Genomic DNA, 20,663 nt, shown 5'->3' on the forward strand with positions numbered 1-20,663 from the left:
CAGTTTTTTTAGAGCATTTTTTTGGTAAAAGTTCGGTATTGTTATAGTTTTTTTACAGCATTTTTTCGGTAAAAGTTAGGCATTTTTATAGTAATATTACTGTAGTAATCTGGTAACTTTACAGCATAAGTGCAGTAAGTATATGGCATAACTGCAGGAAAAAAAGGGTGCCATCTTTTTGTCCTAACAACCAGTTCTTTCGAGTCGAAAAGTATTTCGATTGAATATTATTTCCGGTATAGTTAAGAGTCAAATGATCTTAATAATGACTGTATTTATTTCTAGTGGATGTTTGAGACAGATTTGTATTTAGTCAGTTGCATTTAATGTTGTTTCCTTTAAATACAGATGGCTGATAGTAACAGTACGAGATGGTGACTTAGTAATGTAGAAAGATGTCAAATTATGAACAGTTGTACATCTAACTGATGTTATGTATTTGCATACAGTGATTAAGTCGGACATAAAATGTTACATGTGTATTTGTTGCTATCATGAAAAATAGTCACTAATCTATTAAAAAAACGATAATTTAATGCATTAGTATTTTATACTTTTTTTAAAATGAGTCAAATAAATTGCGAGCAGTTTGCTGATAATGCCAGTTGAATTTTTGTCTAGCCTTATTTAAGTTTACAATAATTTCGAGTCAGCGATTGTATGTTGCCAACATACTTGGTAGCATCGAAAGTTGTAGCAAGTGGAGGTTTATGCTCGTGCAATTTAGTGGTAGCAGTATATTATACCAAATTAACTTTATACTAGAGTATACAGCGGTACCAACTTTTTTAATTTTTAAATCTCTGAAGGTAAGGTAGATCTCGAAAGGTAACTCTAACATTATACGCGGGTAGGGATCGGAATAAGAAAATTTAAATTCATATAAAATTTCTATTAAAACATTTATTAACAAAAATAAAGACATTAAAATTTACGACTATCATTAAAGATTGTTATTTTGATAACTGTATTTTATATTTTCTTAAAAATAGATAATTTAATTAACATATTTTTTAATAATTTAAAATATTTTATTGTCATAATATAATTTTTACTTTATTTGAAAAATTTAATTATTTACACATAAGTTACATAACAAAAAATCTGGGCGTCGGTTGACCCTGCGGGCCGGCCCCAAAACTTCCCGCTGTTTTCGACCTCAAAGAGCTCGAAAACATTAGTGTAGATATATTTTCGAGCTCTGCGAGCTCGAAAATGCTATCACATGCAATTGTTTTTTTATGATCTTTTCAAGCTCTAACAAGTTACCTGTTATGCTGAAGTTTGAAAATTTAAGAATCGAAAATCATCAATGAAGCGGTTTTTAAAATTTAGTTCCTGATTATGTTCAGTAAAATAAGTGTATTGAGGCAGAAATCAATGTCAGGGATCAAAATCAAGATTTAAATAAGTTTTGACTCATGTAAGAAACAATAAAATATGAAATATCCGATAAAAATATTAAAAACTACGTTTTATCGATTTTTTTGTTGATAATATGATTTAAACTAAAAACCAAGTTCGATGACATTATATGATCAAAAGAAACTATAAAAAAGATGAGTTGGTATGATATCAGGTACATTTTAGTATGTTATATTGTGATTTATCCGGAACAAATAACATAAAATATTATTTTTTTAACATTTCAACGCCGATATCTTTCGAAGTAATCAATTGATTTTGATAGTTGACAAGGCAATCGACGCGTTTTATTGAGTTCTAGAGCTGATTAGATTTTGAAGTCGATCGTATAAGTTGTTTTTGAGAAATCAATAAAAAACTAAAAAAAAAATTTTTTTTTTTTTCGTAATTCGCCAATATTTTCGAGTCTATTCGATCAAATAATTTGAAATTTTCTGAAAAGTTGAAGGCCAACAAGCTCTTTCAATTGCCACCGCAACCGTCCAAATCGATTTATTAGTTCAAAAGTTACAAAGAGTTTACATACACACACACACACACACACACACACACACACACACACACACACACACACACACACACACACACGCGCGCGCGCGCGCGCGCGGACATCATTCTAAAAATAGTCAGAATAGCTTCATAGGACGTCAAAACGTCGACATCTGATGAAAACTCGATTTTCGAAAATCGGGGTGAAAACAATAACTTCCCGAAATTTTTGAAAATCGTCGATTTTCTTAGCGGGAAGTTAAAAAATAATAGTTAATTGAAAAAAAGAAAATTATAAATTATAAAATAATTAATTTACTAATTATATCAATATTATTCAAATAAAATATTAGTCTTCACTTTCTATCCATAAATAATAAATAAATTATTTAAAGAAAAAAAAAAATTCGGCAACAAAATGCCCAACATTATCAAAAAAATTTACTTAAATCATTCCTTTAACGATACAAAAACATAAAATAAATTTCACCAAGTGTAACATTTTAATTTCTTAAATTATTCAATTTGGCGTGAAATACGCTAGAATTGAACACTCTCCAAAAAAAGTCTCTTATCGCTTTTTGATACATCCATTCTTTTAAAAGTTATTTAAGCTTGATGTCTAATTTATATTAAATTTTCAGATGTTTTAACTTTTCCGGCGAAACTATCAGACTTATTACAAAATATAATGAAACCTTCTTTGTAGACAATTTTATTCTCTAAGAACTATTTCTAATGAAGTTTTTCGGATTCCGCATTGTTTTCTACTTCTTTATATTTTAATGTCAAGCACGTAAAAAAATAGTCTTCTGTTCGATTTTAAAAGCTTGGCATAAAAACGAAAATAACTAGGAAACAATGCGGAATTCGAAAAAACTTTATTGGAATTAATTTGTAAGGCATAGAATTGTCTAAAAAAAATGTGCCGTGATATTTTGTGATAAATCTGATACTTTCGCCAAAAAAATGACAAAATTCTGAAAATTTAATTTAAATTCGACTTCACGCTCAAATGCTTCACCGGTTAACTCAAATTTCCATGGCTTATTAGCTAAGAGTTATTTTAGAAAATCTATTGGAAATACATCAACCGGTGAAGCATTTGGCTGCTTAGCCAAGCTAATGAAGTTAATCTGTTAAATTAGCTAAGCTGACGAGCAAGCCAGCTAATTAGCCTACTTAACTTTTTTAATCGGTTATGCTGATTTAGATGTGCAGTCCTACTAGCTAACAATTCGCCGTAGGAAAAATCTGCAGACATAATTTTGTTGAGAATTGAATGCTCTACAAGAAACGTAATCTATCATTTTTTTTTTATAAATCCAATTATTCGAAAGTTATTTGAGCGTGAAGTCGAATTTAAATTAAATTTTCAGAATTTTGTCATTTTTTTGGCGAAAGTATCAGATTTATCACAAAATATCACGGGACATTTTTTTTAGACAATTCTATGCCTTACAAATTATTTCCAATAAAGTTTTTTCGAATTCCGCATTGTTTCCTAGTTATTTTCGTTTTTATGCCAAGCTTTTAAAATCGAACAGAAGACTATTTTTTTACGTGCTTGACATTAAAATAAAAAGAAGTAGAAAACAATGCGGAATCCGAAGAACTTCATTAGAAATAGTTCTTAGAGAATAAAATTGTCTACAAAGAAGGTTTCATTATATTTTGTAATAAGTCTGATAGTTTCGCCGGAAAAGTTAAAACATCTAAAAATTTAATATAAATTAGACATCAAGCTTAAATAACTTTTAAAAGAATGGATGTATCAAAAAGCGATAAGAAACTTTTTTTGGAGAGTGTTCAATTCTAGCGTATTTCACGCCAAATTGAATAATTTAAGAAATTAAAATGTTACACTTTGTGAAATTTATTTTATGTTTTTGTATCGTTAAAGGAATGATTTAAGTAAATTTTTTTGATAATGTTGGGCATTTTGTTGCCGAATTTTTTTTTTTCTTTAAATAATTTATTTATTATTTATGGATAGAAAGTGAAGACTAATATTTTATTTGAATAATATTGATATAATTAGTAAATTAATTATTTTATAATTTATAATTTTCTTTTTTTCAATTAACTATTATTTTTTTGTTATGTAACTTATGTGTAAATAATTAAATTTTTCAAATAAAGTAAAAATTATATTATGACAATAAAATATTTTAAATTATTAAAAAATATGTTAATTAAATTATCTATTTTTAAGAAAATATAAAATACAGTTATCAAAATAACAATCTTTAATGATAGTCGTAAATTTTAATGTCTTTATTTTTGTTAATAAATGTTTTAATAGAAATTTTATATGAATTTAAATTTTCTTATTCCGATCCCTACCCGCGTATAATGTTAGAGTTACCTTTCGAGATCTACCTTACCTTCAGAGATTTAAAAATTAAAAAAGTTGGTACCGCTGTATACTCTAGTATAAAGTTAATTTGGTATAATATACTGCTACCACTAAATTGCACGAGCATAAACCTCCACTTGCTACAACTTTCGATGCTACCAAGTATGTTGGCAACATACAATCGCTGACTCGAAATTATTGTAAACTTAAATAAGGCTAGACAAAAATTCAACTGGCATTATCAGCAAACTGCTCGCAATTTATTTGACTCATTTTAAAAAAAGTATAAAATACTAATGCATTAAATTATCGTTTTTTTAATAGATTAGTGACTATTTTTCATGATAGCAACAAATACACATGTAACATTTTATGTCCGACTTAATCACTGTATGCAAATACATAACATCAGTTAGATGTACAACTGTTCATAATTTGACATCTTTCTACATTACTAAGTCACCATCTCGTACTGTTACTATCAGCCATCTGTATTTAAAGGAAACAACATTAAATGCAACTGACTAAATACAAATCTGTCTCAAACATCCACTATAAATAAATACAGTCATTATTAAGATCATTTGACTCTTAACTATACCGGAAATAATATTCAATCGAAATACTTTTCGACTCGAAAGAACTGGTTGTTAGGACAAAAAGATGACACCCGAAAAAAACTGGCCAAAATAACCATTTTAATACCAAATTATTACGGTAAATTTACAGCATGTACATAAATCCCGAAAATTTACGGCATTTTTACGGCATTCGCAAAACTGCGAGGGTATGCTCACCACATACTTATACAATATATGTACTTGTATATCTACCCAGTAAAATTTAAAACAGTGTCTATAACAATAATATTTTATACATGTTCTTATGAACATTAATGTTAATGATCTTTTAATTATTTTAGGAGTATCTAATGTAAATGATGCATTAAAATTAGTTTTAAATAATGCTGCTCATGGCTCTTTAAAAAGTGTCGACCACCTGTGTGAAATGCTTAAAGAAGTAGGTAAAGGAAGCCAGCTTACCAAATTAAGATTACTTCGAACAAAATGTTCAAAAATTATTCTGAATGCCATTGCGCCTGGTATGTTAAGAGAGCTACTCGAAGATTTTGGTGAGGAAAGTTATTCTTTGTTGCTGGAGGAATCCACAGACATGTCAACAATGAAATATATGACCTATTGTATCAGACACTTTAGTAAAAAACAAAAGAAAATGTTAACAGAAACCAAATATGCACCACCAGAATATATGCTTAAATTATTTAATAGTAAAATGTATGAGAGCTCTATCAAAACCATAGACATAGCTAATCGAGTTGAAACTGATGACGGCCTACTGGAGTCTATTACTTTGATTGCGAGTATAGATGATGATGATGAGAATAATGAGTATTGTACCGAAGAACTTATCTAAGTCGATTACAAAGTGCTATATATTAATTATAAGTATGTTTTAGCATCGAAAATTTGTGATACTAAGCGTAATAACTTGTAATAGATTAATCAAACGTATTTTTTATATTCAAAAAATGTAATGACTGAAGTGAGAATTCTGCTTTGCTGATAGAATATTTACAATTGATTAATCATAAGTATTTTTTACTTTTAAGAATTTTATAATAACGATAATTACTTGGCCTAGTCAATTAGATTTTTGCTGTGAATTGGCCATAATTATATTTACGACTTTGTGATAGTAATAATAATTGTTTTATTATATTACTCAAATGAATATAAAATACTAAGGATTTAACTTCTCAAAAAATTTATCAAGTTATAATGGTACTAATATAAGAAATTCTAAATTATTAATAAAAAACTATAATTTGAGAAACCTTTATCAAATATAAAAAGATAAAAGTACAAATGCCATATGTAAATCTTATGGACTATTGAATAAAAGAAAAATTATTATTTTTTAAGATATGAAATTATTATTCTTTTACGAAAAATGAAAACCTCTAATTTAATCATTTGTTTATTAATTATACAATTATTTTATACTTATATTCAATACTTCACAAAATTGACACACAATGAATTTGAATATTGGCGCTTATTTTAAGTTTCAACTTCAGCGCCACACTGTGTTTTTTTTAGTAACTCGATGAGCTCTGTGGCTCGGTTACTTCGAAAAAAAAATTTTCTGACAACCCTGTATCTACGTTTTTTACCAAATATATATACTTATGCAATTCTACTTTCTGCTATAATACAGTAAGCTTACACGTCTACGTTCTTTACTTATCCCTCGCGGACTTGGAATCACTGGGAAATCACAGTGAATTCACTCTCACCGTAATTTGACGGTGTATTTACGGTGATTTCATAGTGAATTCACATTGATTTTGTGCCATTTTGTCATGGTGATTTAGTAGTGATTTCACTATGATTTTACTGCGAGTTTACAGTAAATTTATGGTGATTTCACCATGATTTCACAGTAAAGTAATGGTGATTTCACAGTAAATCAATAGTGTTTTCACCATGATTTCGCAGTGAATTAATGACGATTTTACCATGATTTCGCAGTAAATTGATGGTAATTTCCCCATGATTCTACAGTAAATTAATGGTGATTTCACCATGATTTCACAGTAAATTAATAGTGATTTCACCATGATTCCACAGAAAATTTATGATGATTTGCCTATAGTTTTATGGTGATTTTAGAATAGCAAAAAAAAAGTTGTTCAAACATTCTTCAACTTTTTTATGTACTTTTTTTAAATAAACTGAATATTTGTGTCATGATGGTCATTTTTAATTTTTGTGTGTATTCTTTTTTTTTTATTTTAAAGTCCTCTGAACACTTAAAAATTTTCAAGATGTGTTTTGAGAAATAAGCTTAATGGAAAAAAATAAAAAAAGCTTCAAAGTTTGATATTATAGAATGACAGAAAAAATAAAAAATGGTAGTCATTGAAAATTTTTGTTTTTTTTTTTATTTGAAAAAAAATGATGGTAGGTTTTAATAATTTTTTTGTATTTTTTTTCCACAGTGAATTTCCAGTAAACTTACAGTAAATTCACGGTGAATTTACTGTAAGTTCATTGGAAATTCACTGTGAATTCACTATATATTCACTGTAAATTTACTGTGAATTCACTATATATTCACTGTAAATTTACTGTATATTCACTGTGAATTTACTGTAAGTTTACTGGAAATTCAGTGTGGATTCACTGTGAATTTACTGTAAGTTTACTGGAAACTCACTGTGGATTTACTGTGAATTGGCTGTGGTACCACACTAAAATCACTGCAATACCACTGTGAGGTAACTATGAATCGACTGTGATAACATGATAAGATCACTCTAAAACCACTATCAAATCACTGTGAGACACCCTGATAACACGAGTTGATCGAGAAAAAGTTGGTCATTCATTAGTTTCCGACCAACTTGACGACAAGTTATCGACAACTTCAGCTTTTGCAACTTTTGGCTACAAGTTACCGCCAACTTTCTCAGAAAGTGATCGTCAACTTTTTGGATTTACAACTTTTGCCACCAACTTTCTCAGAAAATGTCCATCAACTATTGGAGGTACCAACTGTTGGCGATCAACTTGGTTCCAGTTGCGACTGCAAGTTTCTCGTCAGTTTCTCGCCAACTTGGCTATCAGGGTAACCATAAAACTGCAGTGACCGAATGGCACAAATCACGGTGATTTCACTGTAATTTCATCATGGTCTCACAATGTTTTTACTATAATCTCACTGTGATTTTACAGTGATTCCAGGTCCGCGAGGGTATCTATTCTATTACGAATTTACTTGATACTTATGTTATTTATATTCTATTTTCCTGTACTTGGGTCCAATCTTCCGGTTAAATATTCAAGTCTATCAGATATGTATTTCTCTATAATTATTTTATATTTAATCGATAAATACAACTGACGTTATTACTCATCATGAAACAACGTTATAATTATTCTAATGCTATATTTCTATTATTTTGTTAATTTATATAAGTCACACTTTATGTCATATATATACATTAGACTGTTTCAAATTAGGGGACTACTTTTATTCTTTTGATGAACATTGAAAAATCGAAGGAGTATCTTAAAATATGGTGACAGTTAAAATTTGAGCTCTTAATGTTGATATTTAGAGGTGGCTATTGATAATTTTCGATTTTTCATTTAGTAACATGGTAAAAAATACATAACTTCCGAAAAAATGAAGACACAAAAAACCTCTTCTGAAACATTTTGTAGCAAATTTACTGATCTACAAAAAAGGTCTTTTATGATTTTTGCATAAATTCAACCATTCACAAGATATCCGACGTCAAAGTATAATAAAATTCAAAGAACTTATTTTTGCTCGTTCTGAATTTTATACCATATCAACTAATGAGAATTCAAAAATTTTCGATATAGTTTTTTTATAGGAAATTAAATGCTTTACAAAAAAAGTCTCTTATCATTTTTTGATAAATCCATCTGTTCAAAAGTTATTAAAGCTCGAAGTAAAGTTGGAGACCTTTTTACTTTTCCAGTGAAACTATCGGACTAATCATAAATTGTCATAGAATCTTTTTTGTAGGCAATTTTATTTCTTACAAATTACCTCTGATAATTTTTTTTTAAATTCTGCATTCTCTTCTAGTTATTTCCATTTTAATGTCAAGCTCCTAAAAAAAGTGTTCTGATCGATTTTAAGAGCTCGACATTAAAATCGAAATAACTAGAAGAGAATGCCGAATTAAAAAAAATTTATCAGAGATAATTTGTAGGAAATAAAATTGCCTACAAAAAAGATTCAATGATATTTTATGATTAGTCCGATAGTTTCACCGGAAGAGTAAAAGGATCTCGAAATTTACTCTAACTTGACTTCAAGCTCCAATAACTTTTGAACAGATGGATTTATCAAAAAATGATAAGAGACTTTTTTTGTAGAGCATTCAATTTCCTATAAAAAAAAACAATATTGAGAATTTCTGAATTCTCATTAGTTGACGTGATATAAAATTCAGAACGAGCAAAAACAAGTTCTTTGAATTCTATCAAACTTTGACGTCGGATATCTTGTGAATGGTTGAATTTATGCAAAAATCATAAAAGACCTTTTTTGTAGATCAGTAAATTTGCTACAAAATGTTTCAGAAGAGGCTTTTTGTATCTTTATTTTTTCGGAAGTTATGTATTTTTTACCATGTTACTAAATGAAAAATCGAAAATTATCAATGGCCACCTCTAAATATCAATATTAAGAGCTCAAATTTTAACTGCCACCATATTTTAAGAGACCCTTTCGATTTTGTAATGTTCATCAAAAAAATAAAAATATACCCCTAATTTAAAACAGTCTAATATACATATATATATTAGGGTGCTTCGTTTCCGGCAAAAGTATTTTTTTTGTTGCTCATCAAGCAAAATAATGTTTTTTTATGCTAAAACGAAAATTCCTGCCTAGTTTGAGCTCTCAATTCCAATCCTAAGTACTTTCCATTTGATTTCCAAGATTTTCCATTTAAAATACACGTAAATTAAATTACTTTTTTTTTCACTCTCTAATACTCAGCTTCGTTTTATGATATCAACGCAGTTTTGGTCGCAAATTGTAGGGCATTTGGTGTTCTTCAAAAGTGCCTATAATTACTTAGCTGTAATTCCAGCTGTTTCACTGATGTCCGCTGAGGAAGTTATTTTTCGTAACAAATTGATCTTTATTGGCTTGCAGAACGTAAATCAATGAACGCACTCTGAAAATGCTAATAAAAATTTTATAGGAAATATTATTCCTTTCAAAAAAAGTCCTACGAGTCAAGTCGCTAAAGTCCATAGTTTGCGAGTCATAATCATTTTAATAATTTGAAAAATAAAATATCAATTATAATTTTTTTTTTTTATGTTATATTTTTCAAATTATTAAAATGACTATTACTCGGAAACTATATACGTTAGCGACTTGACTCATAGAACTTTTTTTAAAATAAAGTAATTTAATTTACGTGTATTTTAAATGGGAAATCTCGGAAATCAAATGGAAAGTACTTAGAATTGGAATTAAGAGCTCAAACTTGGCAGGAATTTTTGTTTTAGCATAAAAAACAATATTTCGCTTGCTGAGCAACAAAAAAAATACGTTCGCCGGAAACGAAGCATCCCAATATATATATTAGGGTGACCCAAAGAAACCGACTATTTTTTTTTTCGAGTTTCTTATGAAAGTTTGTCGGTTTATGATGTTTTAAGAAGCCTCTCTAAAAATCATCTGGATAAAAAATTTTCAAGAGATCGCTCACAAATTTTGAAAATATCAAAAATGATCGAAATTTGACTTTTTTATTTCAAATTTTTTTCTTTTTCGTGGAATTATAACTACGCTGAGAATTTACGCCCAAAATTTAAATATTTAAACCTCGCTCAAGAATTTTAAATCTTTCAGAGTACTGTCTTTTGGAGGTTTTCGAGCAACCCTTGAATATTAATAATAAAGCTTCTTGATTTTTTCACCATTAATTTGCATCACAATTAATGAAGATATATTTCAAGAAATAGAAATAATAAGATATTTACAAACTTTTTTATTTTTTAATTCAATTAGTAGGTTTTCTTGCATATTCAAAACTTACCAAACTTTATTGTTGAAGACTGTCCTGTATATTTTTGGTTATGCAAAAGTTATATTCTACTGAAATGACAATATTTGAGTTATAAAAAAATACAAAAATTTATTCAAACTATTAGTTACATATTATCAGTTCATTTTTAAAATTCTGGAGCGCCGTTTAAATATTCAAATTTTGGGCTGAAATTTTCAGCATAGTCATAATTTTACAAATATGAACTATCGCTACCACGAGAAAGAAAAAATTTAGAAATAAAAAATCCAAATTTCAATCATCCATGATATTTTCAAAATTCGTGAGTGACCTCTTGAAAATTTTTATCGAGCCGATTTTTGGAGAGGCTTCTTAAAACATCGTAAACCAACAAATTTTCATAAGAGACTCGAAAAAAAAAAATAGTTGGTTTTTTTGGACACCCTAATCTATATATATTAACAATAATAGTTATTCCTGTGATATGATTTTCAGTTAAGAAGCATTTATTTGTTATATGTTCCTTATCCTTATTTTTTTATATAAAATACGCATTTATTTCTAACCATATTTACCGTTCACTAGAACAAGGATCTACTCATGATTCTTATGCGCGTGTTTTGTTTAGGTTTTAGGAATTGGGTGATAGGTAACGTTTCAAGACCACCCAAACTGTATATATATTTGTCTGAGTACAATATAATGATTTACTTATCTATTTATTTCAACTTTCTTATAATCTAAATATATGATTTGATAAGTATGTGCTATAACGATTTAGTATTTAAATTATTGGTTAATTACTAATAACCCTAATAGCATAGTTTGCTTTAGCAAAAGTTTACTTACAAAAGTTTCCTTCAAGTTTTCGTCAAATATCCGTCAACTTTAGACTTTTCTGTTCTTGACCACGAAGTATAGGGTGCCATCTTTTTGTCCTAACAACAAGTTCTTTCGAGTCGAAAAGTATTTCGATTGAATATTATTCCCGGTATAGTTAAGAGTCAAATGATGTTAATAACGACTGTATTTATTTCTAGTTGGTGTTTGAGACAGATTTGTATTTAGTCAGTTGCATTTAATGTTGTTTCCTTTAAATACAGATGGCTGATAGTAGCAGTACAAGATGGTGACTTAGTAATGTAGAAAGATGTCAAATTATGAACAGTTGTACATCGAACTGATGTTATGTATTTGCATACAGTGATTAAGTCGGACATAAAATGTTACATGTGTATTTGTTGCTATCATGAAAAATAGTCTCTAACTTATTAAAAAAACGATAATTTAATGCATTAGTATTTTATACTTTTTTTAAAATGAGTCAAATAAATTGAGAGCAGTTTGTTTATAATGCCAGTTGAATTTTTGTCTAGCCTTATTTAAGTTTACAATAATTTCGAGTCAGCGATTGTATGTTGCCAACATACTTGATAGCATCGAAAGTTGTAGCAAGTATGTTATGTCCTCAACAGCCTCAGGTGCCTCCACCTGTTAATTAATTAGTAAACTTGAGATATATAAGAAGCGCGCATTTGAATTCCATTTGAAATTATATATTAATTTCTTACAACACTTATTGCGTCTTAACAATATTGAGTCAATAATTTAAATGATAAATCGTCGTGGCACATACTCATTAAATTATATATTTTTATTATAAGAAAGTTTAAATAAATAGATAGATAAACCTTTATTTTGTATTCAGAGAAATATAAATACAGGTTGAGTGGTCTTGGAACGTTTCCTGTCATCCGATACTTAAAACCTAAACAAAACATACGCATAAAAATCATGAATAGGTCCTTGTTCTAAAGTTAACCGTCAACATGGTTATAAACAAATACATATTCTATCAACAAGTAAGAAAAGAAAATATATAATTAATAAATGTTACTTACTAATGAAAACCATGTCTCACCAGAATTTAACTATTACTGTTAATATTAAATAAAGAGTGACGCGTATAATAAATAAATTAAAGAAAATATAGAAATATAGCATTATATTAATTATAATAATGTTTCACAATAAATAGTAATGTCAATCGTACTAAATAATTAAATATAGAATAATTATGGAGGAATACACCTCTGATAGCCTAGAATATTTAACTGGAAGATTGTATCTAAGTACATATAAATAGAATAAGTAATAAGAAGTTGTAGAATGGATAAAGTGAAGAACGTATATGTGTAAGCTTATATCCCAAATTTGAATTAGTAGAAAGTATAAATGTATAAGTATAATATTTAGTAAAGAACATAGATATATAAGAATATATACATATAAGCATGAGTGTGAACATAAGAGTAGTGGGGAGAAGTTGGAGAGTGAAGGTCCGAGATCTCTCTGCCGTCTGATGTAACTTCACTTCTCTCCGAGAACTCTTTACGAATACAACTGTTATTACTGATCAAGTTTTATCCATACTTTATAATAAAATTCAGTCTTCAGATAAAAGTTATTTTATCAATTACATCTATCCTTAATCATAGTTTAATTATTTCATTAAATAACAATCATAATTATCATCATCTTAGTAAACAATAAATTTATCCACTGTTTTCAAATTCAAAATTTGGTCCCGCGTGACAACGAACTGCCCACTGTCCAGGAGGTGGCGTCAGCTCCGATCCTAGTAACCTCCCAGGACATAACAAGTAGAAGTTAGTCTTGGGCCTAATCGGTCACCACTGAGAGCGCTCAATTTAGTTCATAATCCAATGGCGAACTAGTTCGTTCTTTTAGTTCATTAGTTCTTTTGTTTAAATAATTTAATAAAAACAATAAATAGAAAAAAAAATATATTTATGATTAATGCTGGTTCTGTTTATTTATGGAACATAAAATTTTTTATTTAAATAAGAATGAAAAAATAAAAGAATTTATATTAATAATTAGTCAACAGCTAGTCTCGTTTCTAGTATAATGCGTAATTATATTACAATACTTAAAAAATGCTAATTATTACAATTAAAGTTGACATTTTTTTATAGCACATCAAATCTTTTACTTAAGTAAAAATGAAAAAATTCAATAATTTATATTAATCATTAGTCAACAGCTAGTCTCGTTGAGTAATGATCTAATATATAAAAATAGTCTCTCGCAATATCAAGGCGCGCACAGAAAAAGTAAATAACTCGGTTGGTCACATAGCGCCAGTGTCTAGTTAAACCGACGCTAAAAAAAATATAAAAAGAACTATATAAGAGCGAGATCATCGACGAACTAGTTCGCATAGTTCACCTAAAGGAGCGCTCTTCCGACCTAGGTCGTTCGCGAACTACCCAAGACTAGTAGAAGTTTGTGCTCGTGCGATTTAGTGGTAGCAGTATATTATACCAAATTAACTTTATGCTAGAGTATACAGTACCGTAAACTAGTTGACGCCAAATATTTTTTTTTTTCAAAAACCCAAATGTCAAAAAATTGCTCATCAATTGCTCTTTCGAAATTATTAATTGCTCTACTGCTATAATTAACCGTTAATTAATTAATCGTAATTAAAAAATCAAAAATTCAAGTTCCCATTATCTCTAATTGTAAGGGCTTATTTTTATCGTAATTAGTCCCGAAAAATTGCTCACTCTGTTTTTAATGAGGAATGATGGTTGCTCTGTGCAAAAAGTTGTTTTTAATTAATTAATAATAATTATTAATTTTTTTACACCTTTCAACCGCCAAACATTAATTGTGACGTCATCGACGCGACAATTCGCTTATCGCTTTTATGAGAATAGACCATGGTGACTCATTTGGTTACATACGTATAAGTCAATGTAAACAAATAAAATGTTTTTCATTTTATTCAAAATATCGACCATGTTGACTTACAGCCTATTACGTACAGCTTACTTCAATAAATAAACAGAAAAAATAATAAGTTACTTATTCTAATGAAAATATAAAGAAAAAATTGACAAATGTTTAAAGGGGAAGGACTGATAAAAACGAAATAAAGAGTTTATTTGATGATTATTGATAATGATAATTGAGAGTATGGGTGAGATGAAAGGAATGTTACACATGAAGATGAAAATTTTCGTATTTGCATTTTTGTATTGTAATTCATAATCGATGAGTCTGTAGAATATGTAAAGATTCATTTTCTGCAGTTGATTGATGTTTTATTTCAAATAGTTTATGATACAATTTATAAAAAAAGTGATCAAGAATAAAATATTTAATCATGAAAGATTTGATAATCATTGATTAAACCTTAATCATTTACGCAAATATATTTTTTAACGTTTTTTTAATTTACATTACACCGGTTTATGAACAAAATTCTCGTTTTTGACTTTATTTTAAAAATCTTATTCGTATTATTTTCAAAACTGACAAACAATGAATTAGTATTGGTGGTCATTGAATAAAAATAATAATTGTAGTGACTAGATAAACGATAGAGTAATAGTTTTAGTTACTTTTACTAAGGCTAAATATTATATTATAATAATTAATTGATATATAATTTATTAATTGCGTACTGCACATTTGTTGTTAAAAGTATATTGGATCTTTGTTTAGGATGAAAAAAGAAATATAACTTCAGTTCTAACTCAATTTTTATTATTAATTTCAATTTTTATTACATAAAAAAAACTTATTGTAAATATTTTTCATATATTGCTAATAAGACTTTGTATTAAAAAAAGCTAATTAGATCTAAAATGGTTAATATTTTATCTTTATTGCATTCCACTATAATCAAGTTAACAAAATATAGTTTTTATCAAACTAAGACATAAAATAACAGTGAAATATTAATGTCAATTGTTTTTGAGTTACAATTAACTTAAACTACATTAATAACGACAATATTCGATACCCAATTAAGCATTTATTATAAATACGCTATTCAATTGTTTTAAAAATGGTACATCGAGATGCGCAGAGCACAAAAAATTTGGCGGCAAACCAAAGTAATTTAAATAAATATAAACAATTAAATTTTTACAGTTCAATTAATTTGAATAAATAAATTATTATTATAATTCATAAAAAATTTATGAGCATAATTATAAAAGTCATTAACGTCATAATCAAGAATACGAATGTTACGACGACCAAGTCGATATAACAAGTAAACTGACAACGTTAAACCTTTTAATAAGTCATGGGCTACAACTTCGGTACCTTTATCTCGGTTTACATATTTATTCTCACTTTGTTATTTAACGCTTTATTTATAGCGTTCGTTAAAAAAAATTGGATTTTTACTAAATACAAAAAATACCTCAATAAATGAACTTACTACAGTTAATAAAGTTGTAAAAATACACCGGGAACATTCATTAATATACCACCAATCATTCGCCTATTTATAACATTTCTGAATAGATAGCTGAAGATTAATGAACCCAGTGTTATTCCTTGAATTTTATCATCCCAGTTTAATTTTCCTGGAGTCTGTAAAAATAAATCCTATTAACTTTTATGTCTAACATTAAAAAATTAAAATTTTTTACAGAAATACTAATGATTAATTTTTAAATAACTATAAAATGACTAGTAAAATAAAAAAATTTACTTTCGAAAAAATAAAAAATAATCAAACATTTACTAAAACCATTAATAAAATGATTTTATTTGACCGAATTTGATGAAAAAAAAAAAAAAAAAGAAATACTTACAGTAGCAAATGTAACATTGAAAGAAGTAATTTTTAAGCTCATATTAGTGGCATTATTATCAGAGTAAGCCATCTGATAAACCAATGACATAATGTATCCAACATCAGATTCACTCGCGTAACATAGACCAGCGCAAATTCTTCTAAATATCGTATGTATCTTGCTTTCAATAAGAAGTTTGTATCTTCCAGTAGTTTACCTCATTGTCGCTATCAAAAAATAAACAAAAATTAGTCATATTAAGTTTAATTGACTGTAGACAATAAAAATGAGTCAGAATATGAGAAAATATCTTTTCATTTAAATACTGAGAACAGTATACCGTACATCAGAAAATGATTACTATGTACTATTATATCACAACAATAATTTAATCATTATAATTTATGAGATAAAATAAAAAAATATACCGGTACGTTAATATGTTGACAATAGATATTAAAACATGCTGAGTAAGTTCATAGTCACAACATAATATCATGTTTATCAACATACGTACATTTCTCAAAGCAATTTAATTTCAGGTTTCTCTAGATCTAAAATAGCGCAATACACAAATATTTATAAATTGTTCTTCTGCGATCTGGTCTCTTATTATACAATTGTCTTATTATCAATTACTAATTGTCTTTATAATTACCGATTGGTGCAGAGTTATTCTGATTTTTTTCTTCTTCCAATTTTTGATTAGCGTCAACTGGATCCAAGTCAAGAAACTCAACAAAACCATGTCTGATTGTTAGAGACATCTGAGATGTCGATGTAAATGTAGAAAGTAATTCTGAGTCTGCTCCAGGCTCATTTGCTTGAATCTTGAATTATTCCAATAGATACATAAGCGTGTTTGGGTACCCACGAGTTTAAAAGTTAAAAGTCATATACATTGCGATGTTGATCATGTGGTCTGGCTTTTCTGTTCTTAGATTTACACCTGATGAAAGCTTAAATAAACCTGTTAAAATTTTATTCGACCACGCTCATGGATTCTCAGACAGTAGAATGTACTGTTTTCCAAGCTATCTTTACTTAGCAAGTAGTCGTAAGTTTCTGAATTATGACGACCTTCGTCAAGAATGTAGAGAATCACGTGTAGAAATTCTGAAATAGAATATAGTTGAGTCATTATATGATATCCAGGTTCAGGATTTACCAGAGTAAAATCACCGTCTTGTAATTCTATACGATAACCAATGAAATCTTCAACATTAGGCTCGTATTGTGCGATTAATTTATTGAAAATCTTTAAATAGGTATCAGCAACTAGCCACTTTTCCTTGGGATCTTTGTACGACCGGATATTAAATCTAAGAAATACTGTTTTAATAATAAAATAGAGATAAAGATCAAAGCCTGGGTTTCGTTGACCAACACCCAGTAGTCATAGAATCAGAGTCTACCAGAGCATCAAAAAGTTCAAACATTGATCGAGTTAATGGATATTCTTCATTACGCGATTCAGTTTCTTCTAACTCTGTCTGGATACCTCGGGATTAGTAACTGCTGGTTGTTGGAATAGTACACAAAATTTGTGCCACTTTTAAACTTTGCCAGATAGTACTTGAGCTCTCGGATGATTTGGGTAGAGCAGCTGTTGTACGAACTAGAACTCTTTTGAGCCGTATAGGCATTACACAGCGTGCAAGACCTATCAGAGCTGGTATGACTTTCCAACCTGGATGCTCACAAATGGCAATGCGAGACATCTCATCGTATTTAGCGACAACTTGTACTACATCCAGTACTGCTTCCGGACCATTAACTTCATGCGGCGTGATTCCTTTTAGATGACAGTGCTGATGATTAACTGTATCGTAACTTGGCGGCAATTCTTGACGTAAGTTGTAATAATATCTGTCAAGAGAGTTGAAAAAATGATCCCATGGTATTGTTGATCCACTGGAGCCATTAGGTTTCAAGAAATTGAAAGCATGTCTTGCTGCTTGTGGTGATGATGCCAATGACGCTATCATTTTTAAGTATGGCACAAATAGTCCTGCAGGTAATATTTCACTAGCTAGTCGTACGAATTTAAACAACGTCCCTTGACGAACTGATAATCTTGCCACGTGGGCATTCGATGATACGTGCGTAACGTTATCGTTTCGACACTAGTACTCTAAAACAAAATTTAATTTTAGTGGATCTTTTTTGTACAATTCTGATACTGCAAACAGTAAATACTCAAAATAATCATCAGGGTTGACAAGTGGTTTTACTCCTTCTTGCTGATCCGCTGTCATGAATATCATAAATTCATCAGCTTTGCTTAACTTTCATCGGCATCGGTTTTATAAAATCTGATATCAACATATAGAAGTATCAAATATAAAATTCTTCGTAATGAATGTCTTCGTGCCCTTTAAGTAATATAACGCATGATTATGCTTGACACTCTATAATCCGTAGAACCACCTTTACTTTTATAAATATAATATTGAACACAGATTTAATGCCACTAATTTAGATAATTGGTTTGACTATCACTACTATTTTCATCGATAGCATCTAAATTACCATTCCACTTGAAAACAAGATCTCGGAGCTTCCTACTCTTTTTTATTATTAATCAGCCTTTAACAATAAGCAAAGCTGAATTTCCAAAAAGAAATCTGTAACATATCGAAATAAATGTGTCATTTCAGCGATTTATAACACAAAAATAAACATTGAATAAAAAAATTTTTTTTTATTCATAAAAGATAATACCAGAAAAGAGAACTTACTAGTTAATTTCAGGAGTACATAAGCACTTTCCTAGTGATAAATAAAATTATTGTTATTAATACTATTATTATTATTATTATAATTATTATTAAATTAACAAGCTATAAAAATAACAATTTTTCATATCAAAGTAACCACGGAGGCTAGATGGTCATCTAGCCTCCGTGAAAGAAACGGAACAAAATTTGTTTACATATTACGCATGACTTATACGTATGTAACCAAATGAGTCACCATGGTCTATTCTCATAAAAGCGATAAGCGAATTGTCGCGTCGATGACGTCACAGTTAATGTTTGGCGGTTGAAAGGTGTAAAAAAATTAATAATTATTATTAATTAATTAAAAACAACTTTTTGCACAGAGCAACCATCATTCCTCATTAAAAACAGAGTGAGCAATTTTTCGGGACTAATTACGATAAAAATAAGCCCTTACAATTGGAGACAATGGGAACTTGAATTTTTGATTTTTTAATTACGATTAATTAATTAACGGTTAATTATAGCAGTAGAGCAATTAATAATTTCGAAAGAGCAATTGATGAGCAATTTTTTGATATTTGGGTTTTTGAAAAAAAAAAAATATTTGGCGTCAACTATAGTTTACGGTGTATACAGCGATACCAACTTTTTTAATCTTATATCTCTGAAGGTAAAGTAGATCTCGAAAGGTAACTCGAACATTATACGCGGAGGGTAGGGATAGTTTCGCCGAAAAACTAGAGTGGTAAAACAGAGCGCCTAAAGCAGCAAAAAGAAATGTTGATAACGAAGAATGATGAAAACATAGTTTGTGTAAATTCCGATAGAGAGCCAGTAAAGTACTTGTTGAGACATAAAATCAAATACGACGACGAAATCACTGAACACCAGAAAAAAAGGCTCGTTCATGAAAAATGGGCAAAGGATGATTTTGTTGTTCATACTGCTATAGTTTGCCCGTTTGAAAAGACGGACAAATTAATTTTTTTTATTATAATGAAGAATTTTTTTTATTTATTTAATAACTGATGAACTTGGTTTACTTTCAGAAAAGTAAATATTATAATGTGATTAGAATATTTCGCGGTTAGTTGAAAGACAGCATTGAAAATATACTGTAAGTCATCCATTTGAAAAATCAGCTGTTTGAATAATATTACTTCATTGATAAAATTTTTTTTTTCATTAAATTAGTAATGCAACCACTTTAAAATTAAAAGGGCGCTGACACTACAATGCCTATAAGAACAGTACTACTTTGCAATGTGCAGCTGACGGGAAACTGTCGGTCGACCCGTTCAAGAAAACGGGTAGATTGAATTTTAAGTTTTAATTAATAATTTATAATTTTTTTTTTTTTTTTTATTTAACGGCGTAGTGACGTCCAGTCGTACATAGCTGTAAGAGAAAAATGACACATCCACGTACTGTCTTGCAGTATGCCAGCGTAT

General features: G+C 28.8%; 1 protein-coding gene and 1 long non-coding RNA gene across 4 annotated transcripts in view; both read right to left on the minus strand.

Annotated features, from left to right (window-relative positions):
• The window catches only part of LOC103569416 (zinc finger matrin-type protein 5), a 54,554-nt gene extending 42,738 nt beyond the window's left edge, over positions 1 to 11,816 (minus strand). The window contains exon 1 of one of the 2 annotated variants that reach the window (XM_053743133.1): positions 11,712 to 11,816. The gene's annotated coding sequence lies outside the window, so the exon portion shown is untranslated. Of the gene's footprint in view, positions 1 to 11,437; positions 11,646 to 11,711 lie in introns of those variants that run through there. The other variant, XM_053743132.1, reaches the window with a different exon arrangement.
• Positions 11,817 to 15,534: 3,718 nt separating this feature from the next.
• Positions 15,535 to 19,409, minus strand: LOC103569417 (uncharacterized). Of its 2 annotated transcripts, XR_001345257.2 has the most exons (5): positions 19,228 to 19,409; positions 18,686 to 19,113; positions 17,145 to 18,620; positions 16,505 to 16,713; positions 15,535 to 16,280 (listed from the first exon to the last, which is right to left on the minus strand). It is a non-coding gene; the product is annotated as an uncharacterized LOC103569417 (long non-coding RNA). The 2 variants fall into 2 exon arrangements; XR_001345256.2 differs by having other exon boundaries at positions 17,145 to 19,113.
• Between the last annotated feature and the right edge of the window lie 1,254 nt (positions 19,410 to 20,663).

This window comes from Microplitis demolitor, chromosome 2 (genome assembly GCF_026212275.2).
Source record: "Microplitis demolitor isolate Queensland-Clemson2020A chromosome 2, iyMicDemo2.1a, whole genome shotgun sequence".
NCBI classification, from domain to species: Eukaryota; Metazoa; Arthropoda; class Insecta; order Hymenoptera; family Braconidae; genus Microplitis; species Microplitis demolitor.